The sequence below is a fragment of the Dermochelys coriacea genome, chromosome 9 (assembly GCF_009764565.3).
Source record: "Dermochelys coriacea isolate rDerCor1 chromosome 9, rDerCor1.pri.v4, whole genome shotgun sequence".
Classification (NCBI taxonomy): Eukaryota; Metazoa; Chordata; order Testudines; family Dermochelyidae; genus Dermochelys; species Dermochelys coriacea.
This window is the reverse complement of record NC_050076.1, coordinates 11,092,091-11,111,132: the sequence shown is the minus strand read 5'-3', so window position 1 is coordinate 11,111,132 and position 19,042 is coordinate 11,092,091. Positions and strand designations below refer to the sequence as shown.

The following is a 19,042-nucleotide window of genomic DNA, read 5'->3' as shown; positions in this document are numbered from 1 at the left end:
TTCCCACTGCATGTCCTGTAGTTTGAAAGCCTGCCCCAAAGAGTTTTCCTTGGCTAAAGAGAAGAACTCACTGACCTGCAAGACCCCAAAGAAATCCAGCAGAAAGGCTGCCTTGAAGAATATCGCCCCACCCACCCAAATGGTAGATCCCCAGGAAGAACCTCAACTACTTGCCTAAGGACCTGTAAGGTCAGTGGCTTCTTGACGCTGCTCCACATCCTGGCAGCCAGGGCAGATGCATGTAGATCATGAATACCCAATAGAGATTGGGCTAACCCTCAGACTAGAAGTAAAAGGCCACTCCATATAACCAGATAGCTATAGCAAGACCAAGAACTGCCGAAGTTGGAGTTCTGTTATATGCCAGGCCCTGCATAGACTTTCAGCCCCCCTGAAACTCCTCAAACAGTGTTGTGTAAGATAAAAAGGTGTGGGGTGCAAGTGCTCCCTTGGCCACAAATACTGCTTTTAGCAACCAAGATTCCATAGGGCTGCTGCCATCTCCTGGAATGGGAAATCAGTGTGACCTGGCTGGAGGGGTGAGTTATGAAGCAGCTGTACTGAGACTCAGTGAGTGGGAAGAGTGCTACAACAGTGGAATAGAAGAAAGGGGTGCTGAACTGGGTGGAACTAATCCCCAGAAATGCCAGAAGGAGGTGACACCCAGGAGTGAGTAGAGCATCCCATGACAGTTGTGCCTAGAGATAGGCTGCAGGCATGGCTAGTGCCCCACAGGCAACTAAGGAGAGACCACAAGCATAGGGGAATGCTCCAATAGAAAGGGGCTCTGTACCAGGAACAGGAACCACTCTAGGGAGCATCAGACCTCGTCCCAGATCAGGGAGATCAACCGAGCCACTATATTGCCCTGCTGGAGTAGTGATGGGCCCAGGACCCAGTAGATTACCACAGCAAGGCAGACTTACCAGGTAAATTCTGCCCTGCAGGCAGTGGGGCAGACTGGGTGCACTCCTGGGGGAGCATTTGGCTGGGGTGAAGCTGGCTAAGTGCACATCCACTAACTACTACTGCTGCCAATTCAAGTCCCACAGGGCAACAAGCAATTCCTCGTGGGCATGGCCCACAGCCTGAGCCAGCCAGGATTCCCCACTAACACTCTGCCTGGACCATGGGGCTCAGTCCTGACCTCATTGGGGATGCCTAACCTCCACCACCATAGCACCGCAAGTCCTGCATGGCCAATGGGGAAAGGGAGGCAGTCCCTGTCTTAGGCCAAAACCTGGCCCCTGAGCAGCTCCACATAGGGCACCATGGAAGTGAATTGATCTGAAGTTAAGCCATCCTGGTATGGATTGCACAGCTGCTGGCCCGCTTGCAGCAGCAGAAGGCAGAGCTTAGGAAGGCTGCCCTGCCGTGGCCCCATCTGGGCAGGTAGAAGAGGGAAGGTGGGTTGCCTGCTGGAAACCAGAAAGCAGGAAGTAGCCCTCAGAGCAAGCCTACCCTGTGGGGGCTGAAAAATCTCATGGGACCTAGCCTGTGCTGCCCTTTTGCCTTGTCCCATCAGGGGAGTCACCAAAACACATCCCTTGCTAAGCTCGGGGACCTCGACTGGAGCTAGAAGGAATAATTTCCAACTTGCGCAGACATACCCATACTAACTCTGATCAAAAACAGAAGTGTTGGCGAAGAGGTGCCAATGGCATGAGCGGCTAGCTACCCTTACTACGATCCCTTCCAAGACTCTGCGTACGCACTTGAGTGGCTAGTCTGTATCAATGCTTACGCCGCCACAGCTACTCTTTGTATTACACTCTTTCAGTCAGAGCTAGAGTGGGTATATCTGCTCGAGCTAAAAATTACACCTCTAGCTCCAGTGCAGACATACCCTAAGAATGGCCATAGAGGGGTTTGCAGTTGTTTGAAAATATCATATTGCCTGTATATAAATCCATGGTATGCCCACATCTTGAATACTGCGTGCAGATGTGGTCACCACTGTGATGGGTTTGGGCCCTTTGGGGTGTCACCTAATGTGCTCAGGGCCGCCCAAAGCGGGGGACAAGCGGGGCAATTTGCCCCAGGCCCCGCAGGGGTCCCTACGAGAGTTTTCAGGGGCCCCCACGAGAGTTTTTGGCGGCACTTTGGTGGCAGGGAGTCTTTCAGTGCCGCCAAATACACCTGGAGTGAAGGACCCGTTGCCACTTCTTCTGCTCCTGGTCTTCAGCGGCAGTTCAGTGGCGTGGAGTCCTTCTGTTCCATGTCTTCGGCGAAGTGCCCCGAAGACCCGGAGCAGAAGGACTCCCGCCTCCGAAGACCCCAGGCCCCCTGAATCCCCTGGGCAGCCCTGGATGTGCTGGGGTGCCACTGAGTCAGCCTATTCTGCCAGCCTGGGTCCCCTTTACCTGGCCTTGCTGGGTTAGGCTCACAAACCTCTTCCAGCCAAGCACACAGGCAGGGCCACACCCAGCTGCACAGAGACGGACATCCACTCTGGAAAGATTCAGCCTTAGGGGCTTGCCCCAACACTCTGGTGCCCATTCCCTTTAAGGGGTACAAACCCAAAGGTTTTATGAAATTAACCCTCTCCCTCAATGTGGAGGGAGATATGCACAACTTCTTGCCCCCCCTTTAGAAATTACATAAATTGGGTTATATTGTAAATAAGCAATAAGTTTATTAACTACAAAAGGTGAGTTTAAGTGAATATAAGAGATAACAGGCAGAATAAAGCAGATTACTGACCAAATAAATAAAAATAGGCAAGCTAAGCTCAATATACTTAAGAAACAGGTTACAAAATGTACTTTCTTACCCTAAATGTTATTTTAGGCAGGTTGCAAAGTTTCTGTGGTTCAGAGTTCCAGTTATATTTCTTTTCAGACTGCACCCATCTCAGCCTGAACTCACCCTCTGTCTTCCCTTCAGGTAGCTTTAGCAGTCTTTCTTCTTGGGCAGACTGGCCATGGACAGGAGAAGTCCCATTTGCCTTCCTCACCACCCTTAAATAGGATTTACATGAGGCAGGAATCCTTTGTTTCCCAAACTTGACCCCACCATTCCCTTCCAGTTAAGGAAAGTTATAAGAAGTCCCAGGTAATGTTTAGAATTAGGTGACAAGACCACCTGACTCTGTAGTATCACAGTGTCCATGAGTCAGTGACAGTATGGAGCACCCTCAGGAAAGCCAAGTCTTTTCACAGTCCATTTTCCTCGCTGGTGGGTCATCAGTCCTGTCTGGCTTTTCCATTGTTATACCTGAAGTGTTAGCAGTGGGCATCACCCAAAGTAGTCAATATTCCTAACGTCAGATACAGAAATGATACAGGCATAGAAAAATGCAATGGAATAGGTGCAGTGGGTCAGATTTCAGTTCTGATATAGACAACCACAATTCTAATTGACTTCAATCAGAGCTACACCTGCTTTTGCCAGCTCTAAATTTGGTCCAGTGTTTTTTGAACTGGAAATTACAAAAGAGGTTGGGTATTCATTGTGGGAGCAGTTGAAAACAGCACATAGGTTACACAGGCAACTCTGACAGAGAAATTTATCATAGAAAGAATGTGGCTCTCTAGAGCTGTACGCAGGGAGCCAAGGACTGCACTGTGAAAACATAAACACAAATTTGAGAAGCAGAATGAAGTGGGATGCTAACCAGGACAATGTGATAGTTCTAGCAGAGGTATTTTGTGATCTGTGACATAGAGGGATGGACTACACCTGGGAGAACCCTTCTGAGATAAGGCCATTCCAACTAAAAAGAGAAAAGTGCTGTCTCAAAAAATTGAGGATGACAAAGAAGGGATTAAAGTAAATTGTGGATATCAGTTTGGGGAAAATAAGGCTCTGTGACAAGTCTGGCAGACAGTTTCGAGATCCCTGCACTGATATATGGGACTCTGTAAAGTCACCCTAAGCTTAAGTGCAAGAACTTTGCATAAAGATACAGAGTACTTACTGCTGACACATGCTAGCAGGTGTAGCATGTTAGCTTCAGGATATAAAGGGGGTTGAAATGCCTCTGTGGTGTAGAAGGGGCTGGGATAGAAGGGTCCTTGGGAAAGTCCCTGTGGTAGGAACAGCCAAATCTGGGGAGAAAGCTTAGACTGAAATTTGTGTTTGCTGTTATTTAAGTTACCAAAAAAGCCAAACTATAGGAAGAGATGCAATTGTGTCTTGAAAGCATCTACTATGTTAGAGCAGTGAGAGCCACTGGAGTTAGTGGTTGTGTTGGCCCGTCTTGTGAGAGGGGTGCAACTTCTTGAAACCTTGACCCATGTCCTCTGACTGTGCTGCACGTCTATTAACTGTGTCAGAAGTAAAGTAAACTGAGGGAAAATGGAGCACATGAAGTGACGTGACTCCTTCAGGCTGGAAGGAAATCTACCAGAGAACTAGAGAAGGTGGTGCAGCACTTCCATGTTTTCTTGGCAGAAAGTGACACCATAGAAAAAAACAGAAAGTGAAATCCTCCATACCTTGCTACCCATGCCAGATTCAGAGGCACTGGAAGATCTACAGTATATTTCAGTGCGAGCATAAAAAGGACTGCAAGATGCTATACAAGTCATTCACAATATTTCACAATAATCCACATAAGAATGTCACTTAGGAAAGTCACATTTTCTTTACAAGAAATTGACTGCCAGGTGAGACCCCTCACCGTTATGTTACAGATCTGCCTAATAAAGCTAAATCATGTTAACTTCAACAGTGAGGCTGAATTATCTGTGCTATAACTGATAACCTTGTGTTGGCCTGGTTGTCAAAGAAAATGATTTTGACTTTGTAAATGACAATGGATATTTGCAGAGCTAGTGAAAAACTGTTCTTCCCAAATGAAAGTGTTAGCAAGCAGTGAAAAACCTGAATCACATCTAATTAAAAATCCATACTATGGCATAAAGGCTGAATAAAAAGTAAACAAATGGCAGAAGCCAGATTTGTTTTATATAAGTGTGGAGGCAAATGCAACATGATTCAAAATTATCCCCACACAAAGTGTATGTGTGTTGGATGTGGGGGGAGGGGAATGTATGCAATAAAAGCAAATATTTTGCAAAAGGTGAGACACTCTCAGGAAAAATTGCAAAGAAATACAAAAGCAAAACATTTATAAATATACAGCTTAAGGACAAAGCTCTGATGATACAAAAGCAGTGTTCTTTCAGAGCCTCTTGATAAATTTACAAGGCAAGATTTTACAATTGATTTATGATATTGGAAATAAACAGAAAGTGAATCTCAAAATTGATATTTGCACTGAGTGCAACTTAATTACTGTAAGTATATACAAAAAGATGAATGATCATCTAATGTTAAAAAGCAAAAACTATACTCGTTTAATATAGCAGGCGCAAAATGAGCCACTCTGGCATGTCTGTCAAGAAGAGATACCACTCAGTAGAGTTTGAATCAGTACAACAGGAAAATGTGGTTTGGGTGAAGAGCAGTTTGCAAATGCAGATGATCAACTGGATCAACTGAGTATATAACTTGTCAACTGAACAAGATGCAAAAGATACTCTTCAGGAATTTAATGGAATGTATTAAATTAATATAGATCTTAATGTGGTGACACAATACATGAACCATACAAAGTTCCATTAGCACCAATAGAGAATTACAGTTGGACTTGCCTCAATGGGTAAATTAATTTTTATTGAGTGAGTTCTGACATTTACTGAATTAACAGCAAGGTCACTGTAACAAAACCAAGTAAGATAAGGCTGCAAGTTATAGATCCAAAAAATAGTGGAAGAAATCATGTCTGAATTTGGAAATGCACAAGGATTTCCATTTTGCGTGCAAGCCAGGAGTTCTGGTAGGTCCAACTTGATAAAGGAAGTGAAAAACTCTGTACCATCCTCCTTTGCAGCTGGCAAGTACCCTTTAAAAGTTTTCTCTTCAGAACTGACTCAGTAACTAAGTTGCATGAAAGCATCAGGCTTCAATCTTTGAGGTTCTGGAAGAGGTATAAGTAATTGTTGCTGATTTGTAATGAAAATGATCAGTGATGCATTAAGAGATTGAGTAATGTTTTGTAGCATGCAAAGAAACAGAACTTTAAACTTAACAGGAACCAAACACCAGATCAGGCCAAATGAGGCTAGTTATACAGGACAGGATATATATTCAATGACAGAGAAGTTCAGTTCCACCCCAAAAGGTGAATAGAATTGTACAAAATGAAGAGACCCTGTAACAGGTAAGGCTTAGAGAAATACATAGGCATGTTAACATATCTAAGCAAATTCATCTCTAATTTGTCACACTTAAATGTTCCACTCAGAATACATCTTGATGACAGTATGGCATGACACTGGGAAGCCTTGCAAAATAGTAATTTTTAGAAATTGAAGAAAAAATTGTGACAGAAACATCTCCCCTGAAATATTTTGAGATTAATAAAGAACAAAATAACAGATGATGCAAGCTCATGTGGGATGCATACTGTTTTTGGCTACAGGTTTCAGAATGGTAGCTATGTTAGTCTGTAGCAGCAAAAAGAACGGGGAGTATTTGTGGCACCTTGGAGACTAACACGTTTATTTTTTGTACTCCTCATTCTTTTTGTTTTTGGCTAGATGATCACCCAGTGGCATATGCTTCCAAAGCACTGACTAAAACACAACAGAACTATGCTGAGATTGAAACAGAAATGCTTCCTGTTGGTGTGTTTGTGATCAGTTTTATTAATGTGTTTATGGACAGGAATAGATAAACCCATGGAACGCTTGGTACAGAAACAATTGTTCAAGGCACTACATCAAATTTAAAAAAATCATGAAACTTTAAAAGTACTCATTACTTGTGAAAAAATAGACCTGGTAAGGAACATTTTATAGCAGATATACCTTGTAGAGTACCAATACATTCTGAAAGGAAAGAGCTGGAGAAAGAAGAACATGAAGTAAATAGGATTCAAATACTATCCATTTCTGAGACAAAATTTGACAAATTCAGATAGTAAATAACCCAACCTCTCCAGAATTGTCTTGAGAGAGTAATTCTTAATCGATGATCTGCCGGAAAAACCCCCAGGTATCTCAAATCACAAAACTTACGTTGACTCCAGAGATAAGATTGTTACATATGATGGGATTCTGTGCAAACAACATTGTCAGAATAGAACACAGCTTGAGTCATAGATACTAAGCGTAATACACAGCATACATATGAGTAATGGAAACTGTAAGAAGAGAGCCCCAGATGTTCTATTCTGGCCAGCCCTTACGTTGCCATTTGGGGAGGGGCGGGGGAAGATATTTAAGTGTTAAATCATTAAAATCAGAAAACAATGTAAAAGAACCACTGAAACCAACTAAGATTCATGATTGAGCTAGGTCCAGGATTGATGCAAATATATTTAAATAACCTGACAGATTACTTACCTCTTGTCATTGGATTACTGATCGAACTTGTCTGGAAAACAAAGATTTCTTTTTAGACAAAAATTCCATAAGAAAAATCTACTTTAGAAATTTTTTCTGTTAGGAAATCCCAGTTTTCCTTTGGGAAATCTTAAGTGTGGGAATGTGGCTTTCTTTCTGTCTTTTCACAATTTGTTACTGTTTCGCAAACTGGAAAACATTGGGAAACAGTAAGAAAGAGTGTGTGTGTGTGTGTGTGTGTGTGTGAGAGAGAGAGAGAGAGAGATTAGAATTGGAAAAGGTATAGAGAAGGGCAACAAAAATGATTAGGGGTCTGGAACAGTTTCCATATGAAGAGAGACTAAAAAGAATGGGACTTTTCAGCTTGGGAAAGAGACGACTAAGGGAGGATATGATAGAGGTCTGCAAAATCATGAATGGCATGGAGACAGTGACTAAGGAAGTGTTATTTACTCTTTCTCATAACACAAGAACAAGGGGTCACCCAATAAAATTGATAGGCAGCAGATTTAAAACAAACAAAAGGAAGTACTTCTTCACACAACACACATCAACCTGTGGAATTCATTGCCAGGGGATGTTGTGAAGGTCAAAACTATAATGGGATTCAAAAAAAGAATCAGATAAGTTAATGGAGGATAGGTCCATCAATGGATATTAGCCAAGATGGTCAGTGATGCAGCCTCATTCTCTGTGTGGCCCTAGCCTCTTTCTGCCAAAAGCTGGAAGTGGATGACAAGGGATTGATCACTGATTATTGATTTCCTATTCTGTTCATTCCCTCTGAATCACCTGGCATTGGCCACTGTCAGAAGACAGGATATTGGGCTAGATGGACCATTAGTTTGTCCCAGTATGTCTGTTCTTATGAGAGAGAGAGAGAGAGATTTCATTTATAAGTGGCAGTTTTGTTCTCACTCTGAGAACTAACACACTACACTTTGTTCCTGTTTTCCAATTGGCAATAGTAAAGGTCAGAGATAGTGGGTTTTTCCTCATGGTGTTCTAACTTTTAATAGTTGGAAAACAGGCTAAGCAGAGACAACATGCGCAATTTCAAAATGAAAAATGTGAATCAATTGAGCATTTTCCCTCTTAAATTTTGTTTTGAAAATATTATAGAAAACAAAATTTCACCAAAAATGATTTTTATGCAAAATCCTTCTTTTTCAATAACCCTTATTTTTGATGAAAAACATCTTTTTCATCACAAAAATTTTGTCCAGTGTTAATGAGTACTGCGTGTTTAAAACCTGAGTTATTACACAATATATTGAATCACAATTTGCCCATGGTGAGAGATTCCAGATCAGATTCCAATAATGGCTCACCAGTCACAACTCCCTCATTTTTTGAATTCTTTTTGAAATATCAATTCAAGCATGGCATAACAAGCCCTTAGTCTCATTGTCAAAAGGATTAGTTTAAAAAAAAAAAAAGCTATTCTGTCTTCACCAAAGTCATTCAACGGTTGTACAGGAGGGACAGATGACATCTAAATAAAACTTACAAAGATATCCAAGATGCTACTGACAGTACAAGGGAAGATGTTACAGTAAGTCTTCAAGTAAGTGGATATTAACCCCTTTCAAGTGAGTGGGATACAACTTTTTTAGCCCTACCCATGTGTGACAGGGACTGGGATTTGAGCAACAGTCTATTACTAAAATTTCTGTGTGTCAAACCTTTATTACCATGGTTGTTTATAGACTTCTAAATCAAACAGGAGTGGGTTTTCCAATATAGTCTCTTAGAACAAAATCATTATTATCTTCCTTATACTAAATGCTGCACACAATAGTCTTCCTACTGTGAAGTATTTGGAAACGATAGGAAGACACATTTTATTGTCCAATTAATGTTATTCATCCAAGGCCATTTTGGTAACAGCTATGTCTGAGTATGGAGAAGCTGGAGAGGAATTTTGAAAATAACATTACTTTGCAGATAGGTCAGTCTTATTTTATAGGAAGGTGGTGGGTAGGTACATCAGATTATGTGATGCAAACAACAGAGACCTGTGGGTGGATTCTTGTTGATTTCCAGAAGCCAGTGATAGTCTCCTTGAGAACATCCTGTGGTCAAAATTCAGGTAAAGGGTTGGGTTTGTTTGTTTTTTCAGTCAAACCCACCGTTAAGAGGAAGGAATCAAGAAGATCCTTGCATGAAATTCCTGAGATGTGAGGCATTGTAACAGAATTGTCAGGCAAGGGTATGGAATGTGCTAACCTTCACAGTGGACATGACAAGATGAGGAAGCCCAATAAAGCTGCAGAGGGTCCACAAGAAAAGTGATTATTATAGTGATTAAGTCAGCAAAAGGCACTGGCTCCAAAGGAGGAAGGAACAATGCAGGTAGTAAACTGGTGGCTGCTCTTTGATATTTGAGGCCTTCTATCTCAGTCATTCAAAGTTTCTTAGAAATTAAATATGCCAAAAGAACAAGGATAGCTAAAATTCCTTCTCATGGTCATCCAGCTATCCTCAAGGCATCAAAGGGGAACTCCTTTACACTTTCAAATACAGTAGTAAGTCACATACATTAGTTGTTGAAGATTCTTTTAATTATCACACTGATTTAATACTGATGTACTTCTTTTCTTGTAGGTTTCAGAGTAGCAGCCGTGTTAGTCTGTATTCGCAAAAAGAAAAGGAGTACTTGTGGCACCTTAGAGACTAATAAATTTATTAGAGCATAAGCTTTCGTGAGCTACAGCTCACTTCAAAATGCATCCGATGAAGTGAGCTGTAGCTCACGAAAGCTTATGCTCTAATAAATTTGTTAGTCTCTAAGGTGCCACAAGTACTCCTTTTCTTTTCTTGTACTAATTGTATTCATTAATCTCTTTACAGTCCCTTAGGCATACATACAATTGTGTGTGCCATAAAAGCATTTTGCAAAGTCATGTTTTTCTATAAGTCTAGTCTATTTTTTAAATAAAAAAGGCAAATTAAATATTTGACTTAACTGATTTGTTACATTTTTTTAAAGTCAAATTCTGCTCTTCTTACTCAGGTAAAACTGCTACTGAGGACAAAGAAACAGTGCCACAGGTAAAAATATTAGAAAGGTAAGCTATCACCCACAGTTAATACAAATAACCGTTAATTAAATATGTATAGTTGGATGAATACTGTACTACTTTTATATCTCTAGGTGGCAGCAGTGGAACAAAATATTTAAAAAGTAATGACTATTGTTATGTGTGTTCACTGTTTAATACAAACAGGCATTAATTAAATGTATTTGACAGTTTCTTGGTACTGTACTACTTTTATACTCTAGATGGCAGCAGTGGAACAACATATAGAACAACTCCTGATGAAATTTCTTCATCCATGCTCATGCTGTATTCACATTTTCAGGAAGTTGAAGTTATAGAGAAGAATTGCAGAAATTTAAAGGCAGAGTTACTAAACAAACAATATTTGCGTGGTTCATGTTTGCTGATTCTGAGTGAACAGTGGAATTTGGTGCATCATAACATTTATTTGCTATATTGGATCAGGCCCTCCTGGAAATATAAAGGAATGTTAAGGAAAAGGAAATGTAAAGGAAAAGGTGGTCTTGGCTGTTAGTTTATTTTTCACATACTTAATGCTGAGGATGCACAGAATTGGCTAGCTTGTCCTTTTAAGGCACAATCCCAAGAAGGGAAGCAAAGCTGCTTTGTCCTAGCTGGAGCTTGGGGAGGGGATTGTGCCCACCCCAGGCTTCCCCTGTACACAGCATGGTGCACTTGCCCCTTTCCAGTGCATTCAACCTGATGTGTGGACTGCCGTGGTGGGGCAGAGACTCTGCCTCCTTCTCTTTCCTTTTGAGATGCCACGTGCGTGGCATAGAAGGAGCAGTGCCTGTGCTCTTCTGAGTGAAGAGACTGCAGTTATGACTGCTTCTTGTATAAGATCAACAAAGAGGTTGGAAGCTCTTTGCTCCTATCCTCAAAAACACTCATGAAAGGACCAGCCCTAACCTTGCCCCTTGTAAACAATGGATATTTATGGTAAATCTGAGGATTATGCATCAACTCACTTTTCAAAATCTTCAACTGCCAGTAAAACAATAGGCAAAAGAGATTGAATTGTTAAATACCAATGTAAAATTAGAGGCAAGTCACTCCAGATAAATCTTAATGCTTACAGGGCTGCTCTTCATCAGAATATCTGAAAGCACAGGACGAAGATGATTAAGTATCCCTGTTTTATTGGTAGGGAAACCGAGACATGGAGAATATAAAGGCCCTACAGCTGGGAACAGGAGAGCTGTATCCTAGATACCCGTGATTGTGCCCTACCCATTGTGGGCCATGCTGCTCCCTGTCTCAAAGATAAATCGAGGTTGTACAAGTGACGGAAATAAGAGTAATTAGGGCATGTATTGATTTGTGAAAATAATGTATTTAAAAATTATTGCATGTTTCCCATCCAATAAGGGCCCTCGTGCTCTTTTTTTCTGGACTGAATAGTCCTGGGTCAATGAAGAGAAGATATTAGCTTTAGATTTAAAATAATTTTTAAAAAAAAAACATGAATAAAAATCATTCCAGCGGCCACCTCAGTGACAAGGCTGCTGTGCTCTGAATTTGAGAGGTGGAGATAAAGGTCAAATGATGTCAACTCACAGGGTTTCCCTATACTGTTAGAGGATATGTACTGATTGGAGGACATAGGATTGGCATTTTCAGAACACACCCTTCCAGTAAGTATAGACAGCACTTCCTGCCAGCTAAGGGCACAGTATCCCATGTAGGGAATTTCATTGTCTGCACACAGTCCAATCAACAGTGATTTAAGTGTGTGCAAGCCGGCTGTGCATACTGTTGGGGGTGTGTACTCAATATTTTTGCTTTACTGTTAGGCATCCAACAAGGATTTTCACATGAGGCAAAGCCAGATGTAGGCAGTAAAGAGTTAGGCTTGTCCAGGGCATGCCCAGGTTCTCCTTGGTATGGAAAAAAAAAAAGATGGGGTTGACTATCAAGATGGAACACAGACATGAGGGGGATGGGATGTGCCCCCATTCTCGTCCTCAGTTACTTGGCCTGTGGCCCTCAGCAGCTGAATACTTACATGTTTCACTACCCTGTGAAGATGAGTGGGGGCATTTGGCTGGCGCAGTACTGCTGGCGGTAAGAGCAATTCTTGTGAAATGACAGATCAGTGGGGCCTACTATATTGGGGGTGTGCTGCCTCTACTGATACACATGGTGGACTCACAGGACTCTTGTAGGTGCCTTGCCACCATGGAAATTTGTGTGCTGACTGAGTAGCTGATTGACTGAGTCTATGTTCTTTGTGAAAATCAGACTAATGAGGGGAGCTGTTCCAGCTTTTAGACTCATAGACTGTAAGGTCAGAAGGGACCATCATGATTATCTAGTCTGATCTCCTGCATATCGCAGGCCATAGAACTTCACCACCCACTCCTGTAATAGACCCATAACCTCTGGCTGAGTTACTGAAGCCCTCAAATCATGATTTAAAGACTTCAAGTTATAGAGAATCCATCATTTACGCTAGTTTAAACCTGTCAGTGACCTGTGCTGCAAAGGAAGACGACCCCCCCACCCCAATATCCACCCAGGTTCCTGTGATGGGGTGTAAAAACCCCACACTGGGACAAAAGGAGTTAAAGAGCAGTTCTAGGATCAGATGACACTGCCCTGCCACAGCTGCAGAGCTGGTTCAGCTGGAGGAGAAGCTCAAAAGGGAGGAAGGCAGCTCAGAAGTGGAGCAGACAGGATAGCAAGACAGAGCTATTGTGGGAGCTCCTGAGTAACGGCACATCAGAAGTCCTTACTGCAAAAGAGAAGTCGGCAAGTGACAGCTATCAGCTATCCCAGCCCCTAGAGGAGGAATTAGGGAGGCGACCCAAGTGAGAGGTAACTTCCTCCCTTGGTCTGAGGACTGAGAGAAGCCTGAAGGCTGAGCACTGCAATGGGAGTCTGGTTGGAGAGAGGGGCTTATCAAGGACTGTTACCTACCTAAAGTCCTGGGTGGAGGGAGTGTGTGACAGCCCCCAGGCAGTGGGAGTGAAATCCAGGAACTTGGGCCAGTTTGAAGATGGTTCTAGCCTGCAAGGAAAAGGGCTACCAGCTGGGCTGAAGATTTGGTTGTTTTGGACTATCTTCTGTTGGACTTCAACATGAAGGACTTTCTTGTGGCACCTTAGAGACTAACAAATTTATTTGAGCATAAGCTTTCGTGAGCTACAGCTCACTTCATCGGATCCCATTCACTTCATCGGATGCTGTAGCTCACGAAAGCTTATGCTCAAATAAATTTGTTAGTCTCTAAGGTGCCACAAGTACTCCTTTTCTTTTTGCGAATACAGACTAACACGGCTGCTACTCTGAAACCTGTCATGAAGGACTTTAAGGCTGTGTGGGGAAGTGAATGGTAGGAAGTGGCCCAGGAGGGCAGAGTTGAAGCACTCCAGGATGTTTGATATCACTATCTCTCATAGGGTCCTGGGCCAGATCCCAGTGGAGAGGGAGGGCCCTGGTGCCCTTATCAACCTCCCTTGTTGTGGAGTGATGAAGGAACAAAATGAGGGCAGTAATGTCGCATCCTTCACCCAGGTATCATATCCCTCCTCCTTCTCTGCCTCAAATACATCCCCTCCGGGGCTTGGCAGCTCTTGCCACTAGAGATATTAGCTGGTGCCAGCCAATGCTACCTTGAGGGACTGCTGCTGGCTTGGTGGTCCTCTTGTTAAAGGTTTTATTCTCCCAAACCATCTAATTACTCCGATGAACCATAGCTATATGCTGCAAGAGTATCACTAACAGTGCTCATTATCTGACTGTCTCCCCTCACATTACAGTGAATTTGGATTCTGGTGACCTCATGTGTAGCTCCATGGGGGCAGAACTCAAGACATAATCTGGAAAGAGGAAATACAGTGTGGGGAGGTGGGGTGCAGGAGGAAAAGCAGTGCAAGAAGTTACACAGTTTACATTTTGTCTGGGTTATAAATATGCGTTAAGGCACAAACATTTCCTGCGCACACCGTTGAAGTCTGCAAGCTCATGAGAGTAGTGTTCATCTTTCTAATGCAATGGATTGTCTTCCATAGGGTAGACTAGAGAACCACAATATTCATTATGCAACAGAACATCCTATGTCCCCTCTCCCAGCTCTGACCAAAACTTCTCTTTCCTGCCGCTGCCTTGTTGGAGCCACCCTCTTGACGTCTTTGCAGTGCCTTCTGCTTTTTTTTTTTAAAGACTTTCAGATCTCTCCTGTAACCTCCCACAGCATTGGGCACTCCCATTCATAGTCTTTCCTTCCAGCAACCCCCATACCAGGTTGCCAGACTAGCCCCTGAAGAAGGCAGTTCACTAGCACCTTGAAGTCCTCCTTTGTGAAGTTGGTCATTGACTGGCCCCAAAACCATCACTACGAGCAAGTGAAGTCACTTTGACAGGAGCAGATACCCATGTAAAAGCAGGTAAGGCATATAAATACCTAGGTATGTGACTCCAAATGGGATTCTCGTGCCCTCTTTTCCATCCTTCAAATCCCTCTTTAAAACCATCTTTTCTCAAGTGTTCTATACTGATCTCCCCATGCCATCCTATATCTGAGTTACTGCCCTGTTTTATTTGTTCCTCAGTTAGACAGTAAGTGTTTTTGAGAAAGGAACATGTCTGATTATTTGGGCCTTGATTTCTTCACCTCCAAGGCCCAGGACACAAGTAATGCCCAGTGAAGTCAATGGAATTTACTTGAAGAACTGGTTTGTAAAATGCCTTGTACATTTGTGATGTTAAATCTCATACTTACATATTACATTTAAAAACAACCACCACTACCACCATTATGGTAATAGGATGTTAAGGCGGTGTGATTAAAAATTCAAAAGTCCAAGAGTGCTATTTGTGCAGTCAACCTTAACTCTCCCTTAGTGCATATGCAATTATAAATAAAGATTATACAGTATAGAGATGTAATCTTTAATAACCCATTCATATACTGTTACTCCAATAATATGATCTAATATCACATCAGCTGGAGCATGTGGCAGAGGAGTGAAAGCACTATGTGTGATGGGTTCGGTCACAAAGACCCCCTTGGGACTGTCACCTGATGTGCTGAAATTACCTCTGAGACCATTTTCCCTGCCAGCATGAGTCTTCCAGAACCCTGTCTTATTGAGCCAGACACACTAGCCTGCTGCAACACAGACCCAGGGTCTGGTCCACTCCCCCAAAGCTGCAGATTTAACTGAAAACAGCTCATCAGGTTACCTATCTCCAGCACCCAGACACCCAGTTCCCAATGGGATCCAAACCCCAAATAATTTCTTTTTTCTCTGTATAAAGCTTAAACAGGGTAAATTCATAAATTCTCCGCCCTCTATAACACTGATAGAGAGTGTTATCCTGCTCCACCCCCTTTTATAGCTTTGACACAAGGAGGGACTCTTTTGTCTCTCTGGGTCTCCACCCCTCCTTCTAAATGGAAAAGTACCAGATTCAAGATGGATTTCATTATCAAGTGACATGGTCATATGTCACTGTAAGACCTCTAGTCTCCATTTTTCCTGGGTTGGCCCACACATACACAGGAAGGCTTGCAGGTGTATAAACCATTTACAATCAATTGCACTAGTCAATGGGAGTCATCAAGATTCTAAACGACCATTAATGGCCCACACTTTGCATAATTACAATAGGACCTCAGAGTTATACTTCATATTTCTAAAAAAAGAAAAGGAGTACTTGTGGCACCTTAGAGACTAACAAATTTATTAGAGCATAAGCTTTCGTGAGCTACAGCTCACTTCATCGGATGCATTTCCTGAAGTGAGCTGTAGCTCACGAAAGCTTATGCTCTAATAAATTTGTTAGTCTCTAAGGTGCCACAAGTACTCCTTTTCTTTTTGCGAATACAGACTAACACGGCTGCTACTCTGAAACCTTTGTTATGATACCTTACAAGAGACCTTTTGCATAAAACATATTCCAGTTACATCGTATTCACACTCATAAGCATATTTCCATAAAACTTATGGAGTGCAACGTCACACTATGCTAGAGCAAAATTTCTGGTATAGCATCTATGCTCCATCAGAGTAAAGATTTGCTCTAGTGAAGGTTAATATCTCTGCCATCTTGACATCTTAATCTGATGGCGCCTGTGATCATGTAATTTAAAAACTGAGTGTAATGCAGCCTCTCAAGGGAATGAAGATAAATACCATTTCCAGCTGCAGAGCTCCTATAGCATTCAGGGGCAGATACCAAAGCAAGGGCTCCTACCACCTTTACCTGGGGCATCATGTCTTCGACAGTGATCTTATTGACCTAAGAAGGTGATCTTTCTGGAGTCCTTGTTTTACCCACAGGGCAGCTTATAGACTCAGCTATAATCAATCTCATGGAATTTAGTGCACACCTTACTTAGCTTAATTTTAAGCTGAGTATTTAATTTACGTGTGGATACTCCCTAGACACTTGCCTCCCCCAAGATAAGTCTTGTGGCTTTAGTTTTTGTGAAGGAGAGAGCCCCTCTTCTGCAAGGCTCTGCACGCTGCATTACTGATCCTATTTCCTACCGCTTCCCACATTGCCAATTACTCTTACTTCTCCCTTCATCTCCTTTCATTCTCATGCCTTCTTCCACCCTGCTTCCTATGACTGGAATGTCCTCTCCATCCCAAATTCCTCTTCTTTCAAATTCTGTGAAACATACAAATGCTAAGCTGTGTCAGAAAAATGCTGTCACTTCTCCATTATCACACACAAAACATAGCCCCTCTAAAAGTAACCCATCCAATGCTTTCCATGTCTGATTTCTGCTGTCTATTTAGATTGCAGGGACCACAGCCAATTTTTTCAGATTTCTGCTCATTTCAATGGGTGCTGCAGGTGAAGGGCCCCTTCAGAAATTAGGTTGTTTATTTAGGAGGCTGCATTGAGCAATGTGAACTGAGCTGCCTAACTTTAGATGCCCAAGTTAGAAAAAGAAATAAATCAACATTTTCTATGTCTTGTACTGAGGGCAAGTTTTATTTTTGATTTGTTAATCGGCTGCATTCGTAACCCATCCTCAAACATTCAAAACAGCAACACAGCATAAACCTTAGCATAAGCTTCCAGCCCAGGCTTGGCTCTTTTAGGATTCTCCACAGTATGTCCTCCGTCCAAGCTCCCAAAACTGCATCTACCAGCATGACTCAGCAGTAATTACCTTGTACCATAACACAGGGTTTTAGCATCTGAGCCTAATGTGACTCAGCAAAAGAACTGTACATTCCTATGCATGTTCTTAGGGTCAGCCACCCTGTTACAGAAAGGATATTATCATGTACTTCTTTCCAAAATTGTTATTCATGGTAGTTTAATATTGTTATAAATCCAGTGGGGATGGGACTCTTCTAATAATTCTAAATGTGAATTATTTTTTTATCTACCAATTTGTTGCTTGTAAACTCAAACCAAACCAAAATAAAAACAGAGAGGAGTCCTTGTGGCACCTTAGAGATTAACAAATTGATTTGGGCATAAGCTTTCGTGGCTAAAACCCACTTCATCAGATGCATTCTGTATTTTTCACTCCATGCATCTGATGAAGTAGGTTTTAGCCCATGAAAGCTTATGCCCAAATCAATGTGTCAGTCTTTAAGGTGGCACAAGGACTGCTCATTGTTTTTGCTGATACAGACTACCACTCTGAAACCAAACCAAAATAGACATTATTTTTGAAGCACCTTAAAACATTTATGCTTTGTTGTTACAGCATCAGCTATTCAGCCATCAGAGGGGGCACAAGCTAGCTAATAAATCTCATTCATAGAGTTGGGTTGCCATCACTGATGGTGCTGATATATAATAAAGAAAACAACGCTCATCCTCGGTGTCTTGTGTTCATAAGAAACCCTAGAGAAAATATCACAGTTAAACAAAATTGGCAAAAGAATTTTATTTTTAAATTTCTAAAAGGTTATTTTTAAAACAAAGCAGAATAATAAAATAATTCTTAGCATAGACCTTAAAATGCAGACTTGTTCTGAAAAGGGAAAAACAGCACCTTCTTCCTCAACAGCTCTGCGCTCCAGTGGTGCTGGAACAATTTTTATAGTGGGGGGTGCTGTAGGCAGAAACTACATATTTGCGTTATTACTCCTTCAAGCCAGGGAGTGCTGAAGCACCCCCCAGCACGTCTAGTTTGAGCACCTATGCTGCTCTCTGTGTGTTCAGAGTCTTACCTGCTGACTTTTATGACAAAAATATGTTTTTACTGCTTTTTACACCAGTTAGCCTTGCAGGGGCCAATACAACTCAGAGGGAATGAGTTGGAGTCTATGCCTTTTTTTGCCTCATCATCAGAATTTTTCACTACTTTTTTTCAGTCAGTTACTCCTGCCCAAATACACTGAGGGGAAAGGCCATTGCTTATGTAGTCCTGAAAGTGATATTTGAATAGATGTTGCACAAATGGAACTGTGGGCCTAAAATGACATGCAGAACCTCTGTTGCTGGTGATGCTGCATCAGAAGGAAAAAACCCAGAAGGACATCTGAAGGAAAGAAGGAGTTGCAGATCCCAGGTTGAGTTTGCACAGCCATCAGTTAGAAAAAGAAATCTTTGTACCTGTCAACCAATCAGATTTTGTATAGAAAGCACTGAGACAATAAATATGGAGCCATAGTGCCAGGTTTTACAGATCACTGTGCAGAG

The 19,042-nt window shown here is 42.0% G+C and overlaps 2 long non-coding RNA genes across 5 annotated transcripts in view; one reads left to right on the top strand and one right to left on the bottom strand.

Moving 5' to 3' along the window:
• Nucleotides 1–10,852, top strand: part of LOC119860999 — a 71,692-nt gene extending 60,840 nt beyond the window's left edge. For both annotated transcript variants that reach the window (XR_005294725.2, XR_006274298.1), the window contains exons 5-6: nt 10,372–10,426; nt 10,642–10,852. This is a non-coding gene — a long non-coding RNA (uncharacterized LOC119860999). The remainder of the gene's footprint in view (nt 1–10,371; nt 10,427–10,641) is intronic.
• The window catches only part of LOC122455809, a 38,787-nt gene extending 20,124 nt beyond the window's left edge, over nt 1–18,663 (bottom strand). For 2 of the 3 annotated variants that reach the window (XR_006274297.1, XR_006274296.1), the window contains exons 1-3: nt 18,353–18,663; nt 17,444–18,241; nt 16,946–17,041 (exon numbers count right to left, since the gene is read on the bottom strand). This is a non-coding gene — a long non-coding RNA (uncharacterized LOC122455809). Of the gene's footprint in view, nt 1–16,906; nt 17,042–17,443; nt 18,242–18,352 lie in introns of those variants that run through there. The other variant, XR_006274295.1, reaches the window with a different exon arrangement.
• Nucleotides 18,664–19,042: the final 379 nt, after the last annotated feature.